We start from the raw sequence: 19,416 nt of genomic DNA, 5'->3' as shown, positions 1-19,416 counted from the left end.
AAAACTGCCCTGACCTCGAAGCTGACTAAGACATCTTGTTTTTTCCTCTTCCTGGAAGGCCCAGCCCCCCAGAGACCGTCCACAGGGCAGCCAGGCAATGGGCCGGACCAGACGAGGCCTGCTGACCATCCACCCATCCTTCAAGCCCTGTGGCTACAATTGGCAGCCTGAGAGGGAAGCACCCCACCCAGCCCAGGAGTTTGGAATGAATCCTTTGTCTCTCTGGGGCAGTGGTTGTCAGCAGCCAGGGATTCCTTGTTGGGGCCCATAGCTAAGGCTGGCTTGGTGCAGTCTCCTGGATTCTGCCCTAGAGTCGCCTCTGCTCTCTCACAACCCCCTCAGGACAACCTGTCTATACAGCGTTCATCATTCATCATCTCGCCTGCCCACCCTGACTCCTTCTTTCATCCCAGATTTCCATACCTGGGAGTGGCACTGTCCTTTCAGCCGCCCATGCCACAGACCCTGAGCTCATAGCTCTCCTTCTGACCCCACCCAGACACCCAGAATTCTCTGCCACACTTCCAGGGTCTATATGGATGGCCCGAGTCCTTCCTTCTGAGGGTGGGCTATCCCACTGGCTTTTGTGTGCCTTTCTTGGCCTGAGAGAGGACCAAGGACAGCTGTTCGTGGTGGGGTGGGATATTGGAAGAATGACACGGAGGGAGCAGATCCAGGGGTGCGAGAAGAGGGGCAGACCCTGGGCAGCGGCGTGCAGAAGAGAGAGGCGTGGGCCTGCTTCTAGCATCCCAAGGAAGGCTCGTTTCCTCCATTCCCAGCTTCCAGAGCACAAGGCAGAATCTGGTTCCCATCTCCCAGTCCCTGAAGGGCAGTTTCATGTCAGTTCCTGAGTGTTTAACCCTGTGTTTTCAGTACATCCATCACATCACTTAGCTCTGTGTGTCCCCATGGCCGGGAGCCAGGCTTCTCACCAGAGAGGTCTGAGGCTTAGCATGATGCCACCTGGGAGGTCTCCTGCCATGAGAAAGAAAAGATGGCAGGAGATACCCCTGGATACGCCTGGACGGCTGTTGGCTGGGGTGCCCTGAAGCCCCCCCCAAGGCACAGTTCACACCTCAGCTTCCTCCAAAAACTGAGGGAGCAGCTGTTGACCCTCTAGGCCTGACGCTTGTCTCCATGCCCTGCTCCCCACTTCTCCTCTCACAACTGGTCAACCAGCCCCCTTTCTCCCTGGTCTCTGCCCCAGCCAGCCTTTCCAATCTGTCCTCTACCCTGCAGCCAGAATGAACTTTTGAAAGCACGGGCTGTCTCCCTGCTAACACATTTTTAGGGGCTCCCCAGTGCTCCCTGGACAGTGCCCAGGCTCTCACAGGACGCAGCCCAGTGAGACTGCTCCCTGCCATGCCCTGCCCCATGCCGCACACTGCCGTGAACAGCACGTACTGTCCCTCCCGGGCTGAGTCGCTTGGTGCTTGTGCCCCCTTGCATCCGTCATATTCTCCACCTGCTTCTTCACCTGGCGCATTCTCCCTAGTGCACATCCAGCAAGACGTGTGAGGTGAATTTTAATAGTAATAATACCTAAAAGCTCCATTAAAGGCAGGAGCTTTGAGGATTAGTCTGCTGTCAGAGGGGCCTTGGGAGCAAAACCCAAGTGTACCGATCATTGACTGTGTGACCTGAGGCAAGGTACTCAACCCCACTGAAGTTACTTTTTCCTCTCCAAGGTGGGCCAATGAGATTGACCTCACAGAGTGGCCATGAGGTTCATGTGAACATGAGAGGCGCATCGACTTGACCATGCTCTTGTAATGACCTAGCAAGCTCTGGGGCTGTGACTATATATCCCCGTTACTTTCTGCATCCAGGAAGAAACGCAGCTAGTGGGTTCCCAGATGTAAGGGCATGAGAGGCAGTGATTAGAACAGGCACCATATGCCGTCAGATGAAATGATATACCAATGGTATGTAGAGGATAACTGAATGTTTGCAAAAACAATAACATATTTTTCATAGAGGGAAGAACATCTAGAAGGAGACAACCCAAAATGTTAGAGTGATTATCTCTGTACGAGGCACATTTTTAATGACATTATTAATGATAGATAGATTAATTACTTATCTTTATTTCCTATGTTTTTTCCTAGAATGAGTGTTGTGGGTTGAATTGCATTCCTCAAAAGAGATGTTGAAGTTCTGACCTCTGGTACCTGTGAACCTTATTTGGAATCAGTTGTCTTTTCATGTCTCGCTGCCCTGGCCTCCCCACTCACACACCAACATGCCCTGTGCTGCCCAGCTAGCCCTCCCTGCCTTTTCCAAGCACATACAATGCTCAGGCCTTTCAGGGCCAGAAACACCAGTCAGAGGGCCGGTGGAGGGCACAGTCTTGTCTGCTCTCCTTCCAGGAAGTGGGAACAGAGTGAGACTTTTCTGAACCGTTTCCAGGCTTCTCTTTAGCTAGATATGGACTCAGGCTCCAGGAGGGGAAGAAACAGCAGATGTCTTCTGCTCCCCCCAGTGACCTCGTCAGCCTAAAGAATCGCAGGAAGCCGCCCTGGGGACTTGCTAATTAGCGCTAATTCCCGCAGGCCTGGCAGAGAGGGAAGGAAGGCTTTGGATCCCCCTGGATTACACCCTTTGGCCTTTTTCTACCTTCCAGATGTCTCCTTTTTCCATCTTGAAGAGCAGGGAGGCATGGTGACTGCCAGGGTTCCAGGAGGAGAGAGGAAGCCAGAAGTGGGAACCCCATGCATTCCCTAGTTGGGGTGGGCTATAAACAGCCCTTTTCCCTGATTCGTCACATTCTGGAGCAGGATCTTCAAGCTTGGTCAGGGATTGATTGCTTCTCGGGGACAGAAAACCAGTCAGGATTTCAGGAATTAGGAGGACGCTGGGAAGCGACATGGGACAGGGGCCACCAAGCCGCAGAGGAGAGCTGTCAGACATCGAGGTGGCTGCTCTGTCTATTCTCCCACCTCAGCTCGCCTCTCTCAGTCCGTCTGCAACAGTTTGCTGATTCACTTTAGAGATCAGCTCCCTCTGTTTGCTCTTCAGGGTCCCCAATGGGGGACCTGTTCTTTTGTTCTCAAACCTTTTGTTCTCAAAACTTCCAGGGCCCCCGGGCCCAGCTGATCAATCTAGTCTCCCCATACTTGGAAGCAGGAAATACCAACAGCAAACACGGGTATCCCAGTTGTGTGCTAGGCACTGGTCTAAGACCTTAGTGGAGATTTCTCATTTAACATTTAACGTTTAAGTAACCCTATAAGGCAGGTTATATTATTATCTTCATCATAGAAGGGAAGAGAAGCTTAGAGCGATTAAGAAATTTGCCTTGGGGGCCCCTGGGTGGCTCAGTGGGTTAAAGTCTCTGCCTTCGGCTCAGGTCGTGATCCCAGGGTCCTGGGATGGAGCCCCCTGTCAGGTTCTCTGCTTAGCAGGGAACCCGCTTCCTTCTCTCTCTCTCTGCCTGCCTCTCTGCCTACTTGTGATCTCTGTCTGTCAAATAAATAATTTTTTTTTTTTTTTAAAGAAATTTGCCTTGGATCACTCAGCTTGTGAGTGGGAAAAGTCGGTCTTTGAACCTGGGCAGCTTTGCGCCAAGGTCAGTGTCCTGAAAATGACTGGTCCCATTCAGTTTCAGGATTGATGCCCAGGATCAGGTGTCCCTTCCTGGCCCCATTAGTGATGTCCACCAGGATGATGTGGGTCACATAGCACTTCAGGGCTGTGGAAGGAAGAGGGGACAGTGTTCTTCCCCAAAACACAAGTGCTTCCAGGACAGAAGTTTTTGTCTGTTTTGTGCCCTGATGTCGCCAGTGCCTAGAATAGTGCCTGGCACACAGCAGATGCTCAGCAACTGTTTGCGGAATGAATGAACCCCAAGCATCTTGGGCTTGTTTCTGCCTAATGAGGAGGCAGAGTTAGACATAGCCTTACTAGGACTACATAGGATCATCTCACCCTTAAAAAAGAAAGAAAGAAAAGGTCTCTTTCCTCTTTAGTGGATCTCCTTGTCACTGGTTTAATCCAGAAGCACCAAACCAGGAGTTCTGCTCCAGGTCCCATAATCAGACGCAAATGGCTCTAGAGGGCAGCCAGCTCGGTGCTCCCTAGAGCAGAAGGACTATCTGGGCCTGTGTTTCTCAAGGTCTCCATCAGCTCGAGCCCCATGACTCCCATGCATTTCTTCCTAAAGTGATTTGACCATGAAGCCTTTTCAGAAGGCGTCTCATGGGGGGAGTAGGATGAATAATCCACTATGAGAAATGACATTTCAATCAATCTTGTTGTAGTGATTTCATGTGATAAGTCTCTAGCTCTGCCCAGCTCCCCTGGGCTTTGAAGGGCTGCAGGGTGGGCCCCTCTGAAGCAGTCACTCCCTTCCCACCCTCCTTAGCCCCACTAGTTGGAAACCTGGCTAAGGAAGCCCTCATGCCCCAGGTCGTCTTCTTCTCAGGCTCTGGCGGCTCTGGGAGAGGGAGCTTCTCTCCCCACACTTTGGTTGTCTGGCCTCAACCCCTTTTTTCACAGTGTGGTTTAAAATGCAATTATATTTCCCTCCGCGGCTTTGAAGCAGAATCTTAAGCTTGGAAACAATTGCAGTAGATTGCACTAATTATTTTCATTTCATTCAGTGAGTCTGAAGGTTGGGACCTTGGATTAGGACATGAGAGTGAATGAAAATTAGACAGCATCTTGTCAGTTAATGGATTTCTTCAGGGCCAGGGAGATAGCTCCGAGCTCTGGAGATGTACAGCCCCAAAGCCGAAGAGGCATCAGTCGTGCCCCTTATATGAACTAGGTGCTGGGGCTATGTGGCTGGAAAAGACTCAGCTCTGCCTCTTTGCCCAAGGGCCATTGCCTCCCAAGCCTCCCTTTTCCCCATCTGCAAAGTGGGTATAATACTTTGTTAAATAAAGAAAGCACCTAGTACGTGGCAGGTGCTCAATGAATGCCACTTTCCTTTCCCTTGACCTCCTTACCAGGTTCTTCTTTGGGCAATATCGGTATTGGATCTGTGTGATAGAAAGAGCACAGGCTTACGGATTCTTAGCCAGCTGTGTGATCTTGGCCAGGTCACTTAACCTCTCTGTGCCTCAGGATCTCCCTCTGTGGAGTGGGGATAACAGTACCATTCATTGTGCTTTTATGTGGATAAAATGAGAGATTACTTGCACAGCAGCCAGCCCAGTCTTGTTCAAACTAACCCCTTAAAAACTCTCTCTGTAACTCTCTGTCAGGGCCAAGATGAGGGCAGGGGTGGGGCTCAACTGCGGGAGGGAGGCCACCCCTCCTGGGATCCAGTCTTCATCTGTTCTTCTCTTATAGTTTAAAGTCCTTTCCCACACAGACCAGGCCCCGGGGTCTCTGCCCCCTGCTCTCAGCTGCAGTCAGTCATGGTCATAGAAAAGGCAAAGACCCCACGAGGCCTGGTCCAAAGCTGCACCTCCACCCAAGCCCTCCTTGGCTCCTTCCCCAACCTGCCTCATCTCTCCCATGCCTTCCTGGCCAGGTTGTCAGGTGTCACTTTCAGATGAGTCTTTTTTTTTTAATACACCTCCCTATCTGGGGAGGAGGTCCTGCCCTGTCCTGACTTCAGAACCATCCAGTTCCCTGGGACTGTGAACCTGTGAGCTCTGGCCTCTGAGACGAAGACTAAATGGTGCCACTTCCCCCGTGGCTTGGAACTTCTCCTTCCCTCTCCCTGTGACATCCCTGGAAGTGAGACGCCCCCCCCCCCCCTCCCGGGGGGGCCTCTCAGAGCTCCTTCTTGCACTGTTTGTTTATTCTGCATGTCACGGACAACAAAGCAGAGTGGTCAGCTCACTTCCTCAGGCCCAGGCGCTGTGTCCCGCACTGGGGGTCCCGTCAGGAAATGTTTGTGGAAGGGTCGGAGAGAGGTCTGGTAATGGGGACGTTTGCATGATACCCAGCCCTCTCTCCTTGCAGGCTGCCATTTCTCTATAAGGAACTCCTTTGGGCAGCAGTATTTGGCCCGTTCCAGAAATGCCTGTGTGTGTGTGTGAGTACATGTGTTGGAGGTGGAGTGTCAGCCTGTGCTCCGGCTGGGAGTGGCGTCATTTGTGAGGCCACCACGGACCCTCCCACTCAGGTATGTGTACATGACACTCAGGTGTCCTAGTACGTTCCTGGATAACCCACCGGGACCACAGCCCCAGTGGGCAGGCACCAGTGCCTCGGGCTGTCCTAGCGGGTGCATGGCAGTTCTCTGAGATCGCTGTAGCTGCTGTCACCTGCGCGGTATGCCAGGCCCAGGGCCCTTGGCTCATAGACTCTGTCCCACGTGTTCCCCCCAGCAACCCCTCAGGGGAGGTATCCGTGTCTCCCTTGTGCTGAGGAGGAAACTAAAGCACGGAGAGGTGAAGAGACTGCTGGAGGTCACACAGCAGTAAGTGCTGAGGCTGGATTTGAACTCACATCCTCTGACCCTCATGTCTGCCTTCTCAACCACATGCACTGCAGCAAATAAGGCTGACAGAGAAGGACATAGGGACTTCCCCCAATCAATGCACGGGACACAGCAGGGCGTTGGCATACAGTGCTGTTGGCATGCCCAAATCAGAGGAAGGAAATCCACTGGGGGGTCCAGAGTGAGCAGGGCTGCGGTGGGTGGGTGGGGGCCCAAGGCCCACTGGATGTGTGCAGGCCCAGCCACAGACAGAGCGGAGGGGACTGGGAAGGGGGACGAGAGTCGTGTGGCTCAGGCTCAGGACTGGACCAGAAAGCCTGGGTTCTGGATCCCGGGAGCGCCTCCTACTGGCTTTGTGACAAGGGTCTGTTCCTTCTCCTCGGAACCTCTGTCCCAACATCTGTACAGCAGGGAGGTGAGGGAGAGGGAGGAGTCCTCTGTCCAAAAACACTTGACCTGGGCCTGCCGCAGCAGCCAGCACAGCCCCGTCCCCAGCCTGGCCCCTCACTTCCTCCCCTCCCTGCATGCTTCCTTCCCTCCCTCTGCCCTATCCTCCCGTCCTCCCCCATCTCTGTTCTCCCCTCCTTTCCTCTCTTCTCCCCTCCCTTCCTCCCTCCCCCCTTCCTTCTTTCCCTTCTTCCCTCCTCCCCTCCCCCCTCCCTCCCTTCTTCCTTCCCCGGACCTCTCTCTTCCCGTCTTTATTCCCCACCCCCCAACTCCCCTTCTTGGAAGCTTCTCTACAGAGGCTTTGAAGAGCTCCAGTCCCCCTTCCAGGGTGGGTCCCAAAGCCTCCAGGACACAGAGGCAGCTCACCTCCAGGCCACCTTTATAGGGCTTAGGGGTGGGAGCGATGCCCTTGGGGGCCCTTCCCAGGTGCTCTGCCAGCCACAAAGGCCACCTTCCAGCAGGGCCAGAAAAAGCAGGGCTCCCAATCCCCCACAGACTAAACCTAGCAACAGTCAGGGTTCCTATGGCAACCCGAGATTTATTTTTAGTCCTATTTTAACATTAACATGATGTGAGGGGATCTGAGACTTACATTACTCTCTTTTAAACAGTACCCAAAAAAAGGAAAGAGAGAAAAGAAAGAAAAAAACTCCTCTTTGTACAGCAATGTGAACCACTGGGGTGAAACAAGCCGAGGCGCTTGTGGGGACTCGTCTCGGGGAAAGTCAGCGGCCCCGGGACTCCTGGCCTGCCACATAACAAGTGAGGGGAAAAGGACAAGTGGAAGGCAGCAAAGCCAAATAGGCATGTGACCTGGGATACCAGCCCCTGGGGCTCCAGCCAGCTCTTGGGGACTCAGCAGGAATGCAGGGCTGGGGTCTGCCTCCCACCCAGAGGACAGGGAAATGGATGTCTCCCGGGGAAGGCAGGGCTCGGCTGGGCAGATGGAGGCTGTGGAGAGGATGCTGGATGCTGGCATGAGATGTGGGTTCCAGACCCCTCTGTGTGCCCAGCCCCAGGCTAAGCATCAGGATCCCAGAGGCACAGAGCTCAGTCCTGTCTGGAGGAACTCACAGGTGAAGCAGACCCAGCGTGCAAGTTTCCCTATGGGGCAAAGGGTGCCCAAGGAGGAGGAGGTCCCTGGGCTGCTTTTAGAAGAACTGGGGTACATGGCTGTAGAGAACAGGGAGGGCCTTACAAGTTTTTCAGCTATGTGATTTGAGCTCCTCTCTCAGAGAATTACCCTATATTAACTGCTTTTTCTGTCTGTCCAGTGAGGGATCTTGATTCCTGGGGTCACAGACAGTACCCGACCCGCACCCCACTGCGCTGTGGCCTGATCACTTAGAGTACTCCATCACCGGCCAGTGTGATTAGCCCAAGGAGTGGGCACAGGACCCTAGCACCACCAGTCAGAGTCCTTCCCTGGGGCTGAGCTATGGTCACCAGAAGAAAGCTTCTCTCTCTCTCTCTCGACTGGGTTGCTGAGAGGGGCTTCTGAGAGCCTCAGCCTTGGCCTCCTGGAGATGGCATAACAGCAGAAAGAGAAAACAAAGCTGATGGGCAAAGACAGGAAGAGACAGAATGTTCCTTGTCCAGCACATCGCTTCCTTCAGAGCTGGGCTCTTTGGAATTAGCCTCTTTGGTTTTTCCTTAAGCCAATTCAAGCTGGCTTGCATCTCTGAAAACTGAACCAGTCTGATGAATTTAGATGGTCCTTGTAATTTTGCTAACACAAGGGGATAAAAGCACCTTCTGAAGAGAGAAGGAAATGAGGGATATTTCTTGTGTTTTCTATGTGCCAGGCACCACAACGGACGAGCTTTGTCAGAGCCTTGTCACCACATTGAAAATTAAATACGTGTTATTACCAGTAAGGCGCGTGCGGCACAGAGAGGCAGAGAAACTAGCCCAAGGGCACACAGCCAGCAAATGCCAGACCTGGACTGGCACTGAGGTCTTTCCAACTCCTCAAGGAGCTGCGTCATCTTTCTTTCCGTGCCCCAGGGGCTTTGGAGATATAACCTGTGATTCCCCAAGTGTAAATCATGGACAACTTACATGGGAAACATATGGGTGCTGATTGGAAACAGATCCCAGGGCTCTCAGCCCCAGACTTTCTGGATAGAAACCAGTCTTTCCAGCCTGCCTTCTGACCCCCACCATCCCCACGTATCCGTAACCCCTACCCACATCCCGGCAGCCTGCACTCAGCCTCAGATCCTGCCTCAGCCTGGTTTCTGAGCCTTGCTTATGCTACCTCTCCTGTCTGGAGTGTCCTCCCCTCTTTGTCCCCCAGCTCAGCCAACATGTCATCTTTTTCACCGTAGCTCTCCATGACTTCTAACAGGCCTCTACGCCAATACTCTATGCCTGGCTCTAATCCAGGCAGAATTAGGGGCTCCTGCCCTGGCCTCCTGCCACAGCCCCATATCCCATCCTATGCCTCTCTGCTCCAGCATTTGTGCCCCATGCTGTTACTGTGTGCCTCTGGCTTCCGCCACCCTGCTGGGAGCTCCCGAAGGGCAGGCCCTCTAGCGCAGGGCCTGGCTGAGAGCAAGCATCTGTAGGGACTAGGCTGCCTGTGACTCTGTTTTTTGGAAAGGGCTGAGATCCTCTCCACTTGATGCTATGCCTTTTAAGGGATTAACCTCATTTGCAGTTTCTTAGAATGAATCCCACTGCGGGCAGGAAGGCAGCTTCGTATGCACGGGGTGAAAGGCTAAACGGCGTAGAAAACCAGGCTTCTGCCTCATATGAGTTATATAACCTTTGGGCAGATGACTCTCCCTCTCCTTGCCTCGGTTGTCTCATTTATACAGTGCAGAGGACAATACCACCTCATAGGGTTGTGTTGGGGATAAGGTAGATGGTCCCTGTTGGATGTCAGCTCTCGTCATCATCAACTGCTGAGAGCTAAGTCAAGGACAGCAGTCCCCCATGGCCCCACTGGGACACGCCTTTGGACACGACCTCCTTTAATCCTCTGGACAAACTTAAAAGGCAGAAATGTTACTATAATCATTTAACAGATAAAGAAACTAAGGCTCTGAGGGGTCAAGCAACTTGCCCAAGGCCACCCAGCCTATAGGGAGCAAAGCTGTGATTTGAATACTGGCCTATTGTGGAGCCCAAACTTTTTTTTTTTAAGATTTTTTAATTTCTTTGACAGACAGAGATCACAAATAGGCAGATAGGCAGGCAAAGAGAGAGGGGGATGCAGGCTCCCTGTTGAGCAGAGAGCCTGATGCGGGGCTCCATCCCAAGACCCTGAGATCATGACCAGAGCCGAAGGCAGAGGCTTAACCCACTGAGCCACCCAGGCGCCCCCAAACTTTGACATTACAGGTGTGACCACAGATCCTAGCTCTGTTCTTCGTGAGCTTTGTGACTAGAGGCAACTCATTTTACTTAATTGAGATCTACAAAAGGGGGGTTATCATCTCTAACTTGAGCGTGAATCCTGGCTCAGCAATGATTGTCTTCCACTATAACAAACTACCTCTTGGCTAGAAGACCCAAGCAGAGATCGCTCCCCGATGGGTCCCAGGACTTCCCAGGCTTCTGTCCCAGGAGCCAGGCACCCTGGGCAAGAGGTGGGGTGGGAAGAGAGAGAGGGCTTCCCCTTTCTAGAGACGGCAAGGTGGTGATGGCTGCCTCCTTGCCGGGATGTTGCTCCATGAGATGACTTCGCACAGCACCACTTATCCCCTTGAGACAGCTGAGGGTACCATATCCAAAAGGCATGCCACTGAGTAGGTACATAGACTGCACCCAGAAACAGAGCCTGGAATGCATTTTTCTCTGAAAAGAGAGGTAGAGCGATGACAGGGAAGGAATAGAGAGAAAGACAGAAGGAGGAGAGCCAGAGACAAGGGTGAGCTGGGGTGCAGGGTTGAAGGGCGGAATGCCCAGCAGTGGGCTGGCTGAAGATCACTGTCAGGGGAGCCCAATGTTTTGGGTTTTTTTTGTTGTTGTTGTTTTTGTTTTGTATTTTAAGAATTTTATTTATTCATTTGACAGAGAGAGATCACAAGTAGGCAGAGAGGCAGGCAGAGAGAGAGGAAGGGAAGCAGGCCCCCGCTGAGCAGAGAGCCGGATGTGGGACTCGATCCCAGGACCCTGAGATCATGACCCGAGCCGAAGGCAGTGGCTTAACCCACTGAGCCACCCAGGCGCCCAAGGGGAGCCCAATGTTGATTGTGTCTGCACATATACAAATAAATTCCTCCTCATCTCTGTCCCATAAATGCTTAGGAAGCATCCCTCACTCACAAATGTTCAGACACGTCTCAGAGATACCCCACTCCCACCCCTCCCCCAGCCCGCTCTGCTCTGACCAGAAGGTGCTTCCTCCTTCTGTGTCCTGTCAGGCTGGGTCACTCTATTATAAATCCTTTGCCTTCCCTGTTCGATACCTGCCCTCTATCTTTCCTATGAGCCAGGGCAAACTCTCTGGTGAGGGATCTCTTATTTCCCCTCAAAAATCTTCCTTTGCATTTTAAAGATCAGGAGGCTCTGTGGCAAAGCTAGGACCTTGACCCAAGTCAGCCCCTGACCCTAACTACTGTGCTCTGTGCCCTCCCTGGAAAGGACAGGTCAAGGAGTGGGCGCTAAAGGGCCATACGGGGCTAAGGCGGTAATTACGGTCCCCATCCCCCTCCATGTCCAAACTCTTAGAACCTCAGCATCCCTGTGCTGCCTAGGCACTTGGCCGCAGTGAAAGATGATCTGACACAGTCATTCACTTCTTTGCCTTTAAAGGAAATGCCCAATAAACAGCCTTTCTGCTCGGAATCAAGCACAAATGGTAGGATTTTAGACACTCAAGAGTGGGATGTCTTCAAGTCAGGGTGCCTCTGAGAAGTCTCCCCATCACGGTATGTGATGAGAGCTGACCCTTGAAGGGACACAGCTGGCTCACCCCCACCCCAAGAGAGGTGGCGAGAGGGGCTGGCCTTTCAGCTGTCTCCAGCCAGCTGCTCTGACCGACAGGTGGGACAGGGCTGTGTGGGGGCGGGAGACAAAGCATATCTCTGGCCCCAGGCATGGGGAGTGGGGCTTCCAGAAGGGCTCAAGCTCTAGTACACCCACCTCCAACAGTTCCCCTGAGCAAGGAGCTTTCTAGCCAAAACCCAGGGGACTTTTCCATCTGGACAATGTCAGATTCTTGTCTAATTCTGGCTCAACATAAGCGAGACGGAGTGGGAATGGGGGAGCACAGGATGATGAATTGGCAGCTGGGGGAGGGCTAGTCTCCGTCCCACCGCCTAACCCCTGGGACCGGAAGCAGCACGCCCCATGCTGAGCCTCAGGGCCCCATCTGGAAAGGGGGCCAGAAGACCAGACACCCGGGAAGGTCCCTCCCGGCTCTGCACGTGAGAAAGCCCATGGTGTGCAATGGGCAACCTTCCTGTGGGCAGGGGAGGGCATGGGGATGTCTATCAAATTTCTGACCACTGGAGCCAGGAAATCTGAAGCTTCCATGGCGACTGGAACAGGGAGGTTTGATAGATGACCCGAAGAAAACCACCAACCCACACACAGGATTTTTGGGGCAAGGCTGTCCTCTGTACAAATCCCAGCTCCAACACCCAATTGCTCTGGGACCTTGGGCCACCCAGTTATGAGCCTCAGTTTCTATTTCCTCCCCTGCAGCTTGCCCTGCTCTCCCAAAGGTCAGGGCCATGCTGTGACTTGCGTGGGCCCTAGGCACTTTTGTCTTCATGGTCCATTGCCCTATAAACATTTACTAAAAATTCCATTTTATGACTGCATTGGCATAAAGATGAATGCATCCAGAGGAGATTCTGGTAATTGTTTTTAATGGCTTTGTACGAAATGAGCACGGTTTCATGGGCCCCTTAAGGCCTGGTGTGTGCTAGGCATTGTACCTATGGAGCCTGGAGGATGTCAGCCCTGGGTCCTGCGACGTTTCTAATGTAGAATTATGAAGCTTCACATCAGCTATTGAATCAAGCTTAACACACCGGGGAGAAGCCCCCTCCTTCTGAGTATTTTTGGGAAAGCCCTATTGGGATAGCATCTACCACAACAGGATGGGACTTAGAGGCTGAGAGTCTCTGGGAGTGTGGCTGGGGCTGGATTCAGTCAAGTAAGGCAGGGGCCTGGTTAATTGCAGCCCTGTCAGATCCAGGAAGCCAGACAATCTGAGTTCCCAAAAACTGAGCATCTGACTTGGTTGGGTACACGTGGAGATGGACCCAGGACCCAGGATGCAGGTACTGGGGTGATGTCAGCTCTCAGCCTTCCTGGGTCAGGTCTACGCCACACCAAGGCCTCATGTGTATGATCTATAGGTATGAGGGCAGGACTAATATCCAAATTTCCTAATGAGGAAACAGGCTCAGAAAGAGCTTACCCTCTCCTTCCAACTTTACTTCCCTGGCTTCTTTTTCAGTCCAACAGATCCTGGTACATCCTCGCAGTCCTTCCTCCTGGGCCTTTGCACATGCTATTCTCCCTGCCAGGAATTCTCTCACTTGTCCCTTTCATCCCCTGCTTTAAGCCACCATCTCCAGGAAGTCTTCCTTCACTACTTTGGCTTCTTGTGACCATCCTCTCCTTTGAACTCCCAGGACTTGCTAGCTATACACTCATTCAAGTTAATAAACGTTTACCACGCATCCACCCTGGGCCAGACCCCTTGTTGGGCTCCGGGGGCATAAAGGTGACTCGGTGGTAGGTTGGCCTGGAAGGAGCGCCCATCCTGTCCTGTTGTGGGGGATGGGAGCCATAGATTTTGATAATGCAGCAATCCAGGATTCAGATAGGGGAGTCCTGATGCTGTGAGGTGCGGGGGGAGAAAAGTCCCCCATTTCTCAGGAAATCACCTTTGGGCTGGGTATGGAAGGGTCAGTAGGCATTCACCTGGCCTGAAGGAGAGGAAGGAGGAGGGTTTAGCTGAGGCAAGGAGGAAGGGAGGGAGGGAGGAGAAGGTGACTGAAGGCAGGGTGTCGGAGGGGATCCACAAGGAAACCTAAGGTGCACTCGAGCAGGGTAATTCGAGGATGATTACAAAGATACAAGCAGGACATAGGGAAATCAGCATGGCACAGTGTCAGTCACTGAGAAAGCCAGCAACAGCTTTAATCGGAAGGGGTAGGGGGACAAGGTTACCCGTGTATGGAGGCTACCTGGGGGAAGGCACTGTAGGGAGGCAGTGCCCTCACACCTGCCAGGCTCCTGTCAACTAGCCCCAGCTAGAAACCTTATTAAGAGGGAGCTGCCAACAGAGTCCATGCAGGCCAGCCTTCTGGGGCCCAGTCCAGGGGACAAGGGTGCAGGGCGAATCCAGAGGGACGTAGGAAGAGTGGAGAGCAGTAGGCTCAGCCGCATGGACCATAAGGGCCCCTCTAGAGGCCCCAGTCCCTACTGCTCAGCTAAAACCCAGCTCAGGGATATACCAGGGTCAGAGACACCTCCCTCCCTGCCCATCAAGTCTCAGATCCTTGGTAGGAAATAGCTGTTGCTCTGGGTCCTATCTCATTCCAGCATTGTTAAGATGTCACTAAGTGTCATCTGAAAATAGAAACGCCGCCTGGGCCTACCATGGAAACGCTGTTGCCTCCCCAATGCCGTGCGGACAGACCTCCCACCAGCGGATGGAAGCCGCTGTCACCCGCACGCTTGTTCAGCCACTGAGAGAGAGCTGGTGTTTCCTGAGTACGCCCATGTGCCCAGGGCCGGGCCCAGCTCATTGCATGTGCCCACGTCATTTTATACACGCACGAACTCTCAGGGGTGGACTCTCCTTCCCATTTTGTGGTGGGAGGCTGAGAGTCAGAGTGGTCGTAATTTGCTCTAGGTCACAGCACGGGCCAGTAAGTGATGGGACTGGTTTTGCCTCTGATGCTGGAGGCGGGTTTCATGAGTTCTCAAAGGAGAGCATGGCCAGGAAACCAATGAATTTGAGAGCAGCAACTTCTTCCTTCATCCTTCCACCCAATCAAATCATTGAGTAGTAGAAGCGCCAACATTCTTTGAGCTGCCATCATATGCCCAGCTCTGTGCTGAGCTGACTTACACATTCAAGTCTTACCACCATTTTATCAGTCATGAAACTGAGGTTCAGAGAGGTTAAGCAATTTGCCCCAAGCCACACAGTGATGAAGAACCTGGAGCAGGACTTCAAAGCCAGAGCTCCTCCTGCTCACCAGCCAGGCCCTGTGCCAGGCTGTGCCCTCAAGGTGCTCCAAAGGAGAATTTGGCCGCCATTTTCTTAGAAAGGTGTTTCAGAAAACTCAGGCCTGGTCACCCGTTTCTATGAACTTCCAAAGAGGCAAAGACAAGTGGCAGTGTACACAGAGAGGGGGCGTGTCCTCGTCTCACTGTGCTCTTGTGATGGGCCAGCTCATCTGACCTCCCTGAGGGCCTGTCCTTCCAATTCAATGGGGGGAGGGGCCCCTTGAGTGATGGTGCCGCAAAGGCACCCAGCCCTGTCCAGGGTTCCCCGGAGACGGCAGATGGAAGAGGCCAGCAGTGTTCCTCCCCTTCCCGGTGGTTATGGGCTGAAGTGTGTCCCCTCAAAATTCCTATGTTGACGTCCTAACCCTCCGTACTTCAAGACATGACCTTATTTGGAGATAAGGTCGTGAGAGAGATAATCAAGTTAAAATGAGGTCATTAGGGTTGACCCCCTTGAGGCTAGGGTAGTTGAGAGAGGCACAGACAGAGGGAAGACACGCACCCACACCCTCCCCTCTGCCATGGAAAAGACCAGGAAGATGCCAGGGAGGACTACCACCATAAGTTAGGGGAACAACATGAACACCTCATGCCCTGTGGCCCTCAGAAGGCTCCAACCCCAACCACATGTGGATCTCAGACCTGTAGCTCCAGAGCCATGAGACACTATACCCATTGGAACAGCCGGGCTGTTCACGCAGCCCTAGAAAGCCATGCATCGATCGGCCTACTCTGCGAGGGCCGGGTTCTATTCACCGGCAACCTGGGTGGCCACCCTATTTTCCAGCGCCCCGGGGCAGGCTGTGGGTAAGGAGAGGTCCCAGAAAGATCAGGGCCACACTGAACTCGCCGTGGCTCACAACGCCAGGAAAGTAGACCACTGAATTGAGTGATCTCCCCATTCAGCCCTCCTGCTGGCCTTGGAGGGGGACTTTGGTGACTGCCCTCATTTTTCAGGGGGGAAGCAGGAAGAGGGGCCATCTGCTAGGGTGTCGCGAGCCTAGGGTACAGACCTGATCTGCTCCTTCTCAGGCTTCCAAGATATAACCACCACATTTCTCTGCAAGTTAGGTATCTGGACACCCCAGACCCCACCCAGACCACTGGCCACTGTGGCGTCAAGCCCTGCAGAGCAGTCACGGGCTGCCATTGGCATGGCAGGACCTGCTGGACTCAGGTCCATCCCCTGGAGTTTCATTTCCCACAAGGTACCAGATCAAACTTGAGGGGTGCTCCAACACCCTGCAGAGCGGGCAGTCCTGGGAGGGGGGCTGTGTCTCTTTTTTTTTTTTTTTTAAGATTTTATTTATTTATTTGACAGACAGAGATCACAAGTAGGCAGAGAGGCAGGCAGAGAGAGAGGAGGAAGCAGGCTCCCCGCCGAGCAGAGAGCCCGATGTGGGGCTCGATCCCAGGACCCTAGGATCATGACCTGAGCTGAAGGCAGAGGCCTTAACCCACTGAGCCACCCAGGCGCCCCGGGGGACTGTGTCTTTAGCCCAGCTCTGCAACCCGCTTCCTACCACACTTTCCTGCTCCTCTCACCACCCCCCACCCAGGCCCAGAGCCGCAAAAGAGACAAAGCTTCTCATCTGCTCAGTGCGGTACTTAGCATACAATCAATGCTCAGTGAGTGCAGACTATCATTATCATTTTTATGATGATCATTTATGATTATTACCCACCCACACGGCAGAGACAGAGGGAGAAGGACAAGATCACAAACGGGGTTCCAAGCTCAGCTCTGTCTTTCCCTGCTGTGTGACTCCAGACGAGTCACCCCACCTCTCTGAGCCTCAGTGTCCTCATCTGTACAGCGGGGATAACAACCCTCACCTCAGAGGATTCCTGGATGAGGGAACATGTAGGAAGCTGCCCGGTAGCTGGTTGGAATTAAAAAACAAACAAAGTTTTTTTTGCTGCCAAGCTGCTCGCCGACTTCCGTGGAATGTATCAAATGAAGCGATGCAGGTGAAGGCCCCTGGCACATCGCACCTGTTCAGTCAGCATTTGAACCTGAACGGACAAGCCGAGTGTTTGCCTAAGATATGTGTTGGTGTGGCACGTGTGCACGCGGGTCCCCATGACGCCATCCTCTGGCCTGGCTCTTCTGGGCTCTACCGCCCATGCAACATACCATGTTTTTGCTCAGGGGACAGATTAGGAAAGAGATCCATCTCATCTTTCAGGGGTGACAACGCCTGTCCCAGGCCCTGCCTTATGGAGGCCGGATCCACCTGCCAGCAGCAGCCCCCAAAACCAACCTCCCAGGAACCCTTGGGTGCCGTTCTGGGAGGGGTAAAAAGCTTGTTAGTGTTCTCCTTGCTTGTTTGTTGGGCTTGTAACCTCCCGGGGTGCCCATTTGTGGCTTCTGCAGCCCTGCCGCCTGTGTGATGGCACGGGAGAGGGGGAGATGTTTGTTGTCACCCTGTCTCTGTCCTGGATCCTCTGGGCTCTCTGCCCAGAGATAGCTGCCCCCACCCATACCCTGCCACCATCTGATGGGAACTGGAAAGAGGAGGTTTCCTTAGTTTGGTAGATGAGGATATTGAGCCCGCAAAGGAGTCACAAGTCCTAAGAAGCTGGAGCAGCAAACGGACCCAGGACCTCTGATTCTAGTCCGGCTGCCTTTCCACCAAACTCCCTGCCTTGGCACAGGGAGGACCAACTGGAGACCAGAGCTGGGGTGACATGATGTCCTCCGTTAGTTACCACTGGGCAGCAATCCCACTCTTTAACCATTTGCAGCCCTTGGAACCTGAGTCCCAACAGTCAGTGCCGAACACCATAGTGGGGGTGATGAGGGACAGAAGTTTCCGGCTGGGTGGTGTCTTGCCTCCCGGAAATCAAATGGTGCACATGGGCTTTAATCAGGAAAGATCCGGAGTCTGGCCATGCCTCACCCTCTGTCTGTATGCCGGCCAGAGCCTCTGCACAGGTCTCCCCAGGGCCTGCCCCTACAATCTGTTCTCCTCCCAGCAGCCTGTGGGGCCCTTCGGAAACAGAAGTCAGAGCCCATTTCTCCTCTGCTTGGAACCCTACAATGGCCCCCCACAATGGCCCCAGGACAGAGCAAAAGCCCAGGACCCTGTGACCACCTGCGAGGCCACTCTCACACGCCATCACCCACCCTTCCTTTCCCAGCTCTGCTCTGGCCCCACTGGTCTCCCTGCTGCTCCTTCAGCCAGCAGCTCCATCCTCTGCTGTAGCCGGGCTCTGAGCCTGGATCTTTCTCTTCCCAGATGAGGGCATGGCTCCTCCCTTCCCCCTTCATGAATTCCAGGCTCACCCGCCCCTGCCCCATCCCATCTCCTTGTTTCATTGGGCAACTGTCCCCCTCAATCCCTTGCAAGCCAGATCCTTTGATCCCGTTTTTTCTCTTGCTGATTTTATTTTGTTTTGTTTCACACATAGCCCTTATCACCCACCACACCTCATAACTTACTTATTTTCTCTACTGTTTGTGGTCTGTCTCTGCCTCCTGTTTCTGCTGCCAGAGGCCGGGGGAAGGGGGGGTCTCTGTCCACTTCGAGTCATGTCCCCTCAGTGCTCAGAATGGTGCCTAGGGCCTACAGAGGAACTCGGTAATAGCTGCTGAACTGATCAATGAATGACCGCAAGAGAGAATGTGGCTGGATGGAAAGGACATCCTCACTAGCAGACATGCAAGGTGAGGTCTGACAGAGGCCTCTAGGGAAGTCACAGCAGGCCCAGTGCCGCGGTCTCTCCAGCTCTGGCCCCTCAAAGCTATCTGCTGGCTGTGATGAGACCACTGCCCCCTCGAGAGGGAGAGTCCCTGGAGACATTGTTCCGAGACACAGCAAGTGGCCTGAAAAGGACAGACTCAGAATGGGATGGACCTCGGCTAGACTCTCGGTTTCCGGACTGACTTGCTATTGTTTTTACCTCACTGGTCCTCATCAGGGAAGTGGAGGTGACAGCTCTAGCTCAGAGAGGTGTCCGGGCGAGCACACCCACGACCGCCATCGTCGCCTGCTACTTTTCATTACATGCTTTGAATGTGCCCAGCCCCAGAGGACATGAACAGACCTTTCTGCAAAGAAGACATCCAGATGGCCAACAGACACGTGAAAAAGTGCTCCATTATCCCTTGGCATCAGGGAAATACAAATCAAAACCACAATGAGGTACCACCTCACACTAGTCAGAATGGCTAAAATCAACAAGTCAGGAAATGACAGATGCTGGCAAGGATGTGGAGAAAGGGGAACACTTTTATACTGTTGGTGGGAATGCAAGCTGGTGCAACCACTCTGGAAAACAGCATGGAGGTTCCTCAAAATGTTGAAAATAGAACTGCCCTATGACCCAGCAATTGCACTACTGGGTATTTACCCTAAAGA

Source organism: Mustela nigripes, chromosome 12 (assembly GCF_022355385.1).
Source record: "Mustela nigripes isolate SB6536 chromosome 12, MUSNIG.SB6536, whole genome shotgun sequence".
NCBI lineage: Eukaryota > Metazoa > Chordata > Mammalia > Carnivora > Mustelidae > Mustela > Mustela nigripes.
The sequence above is the reverse complement of the archived record's forward strand: the minus strand, read 5'-3'. Positions refer to the sequence as shown.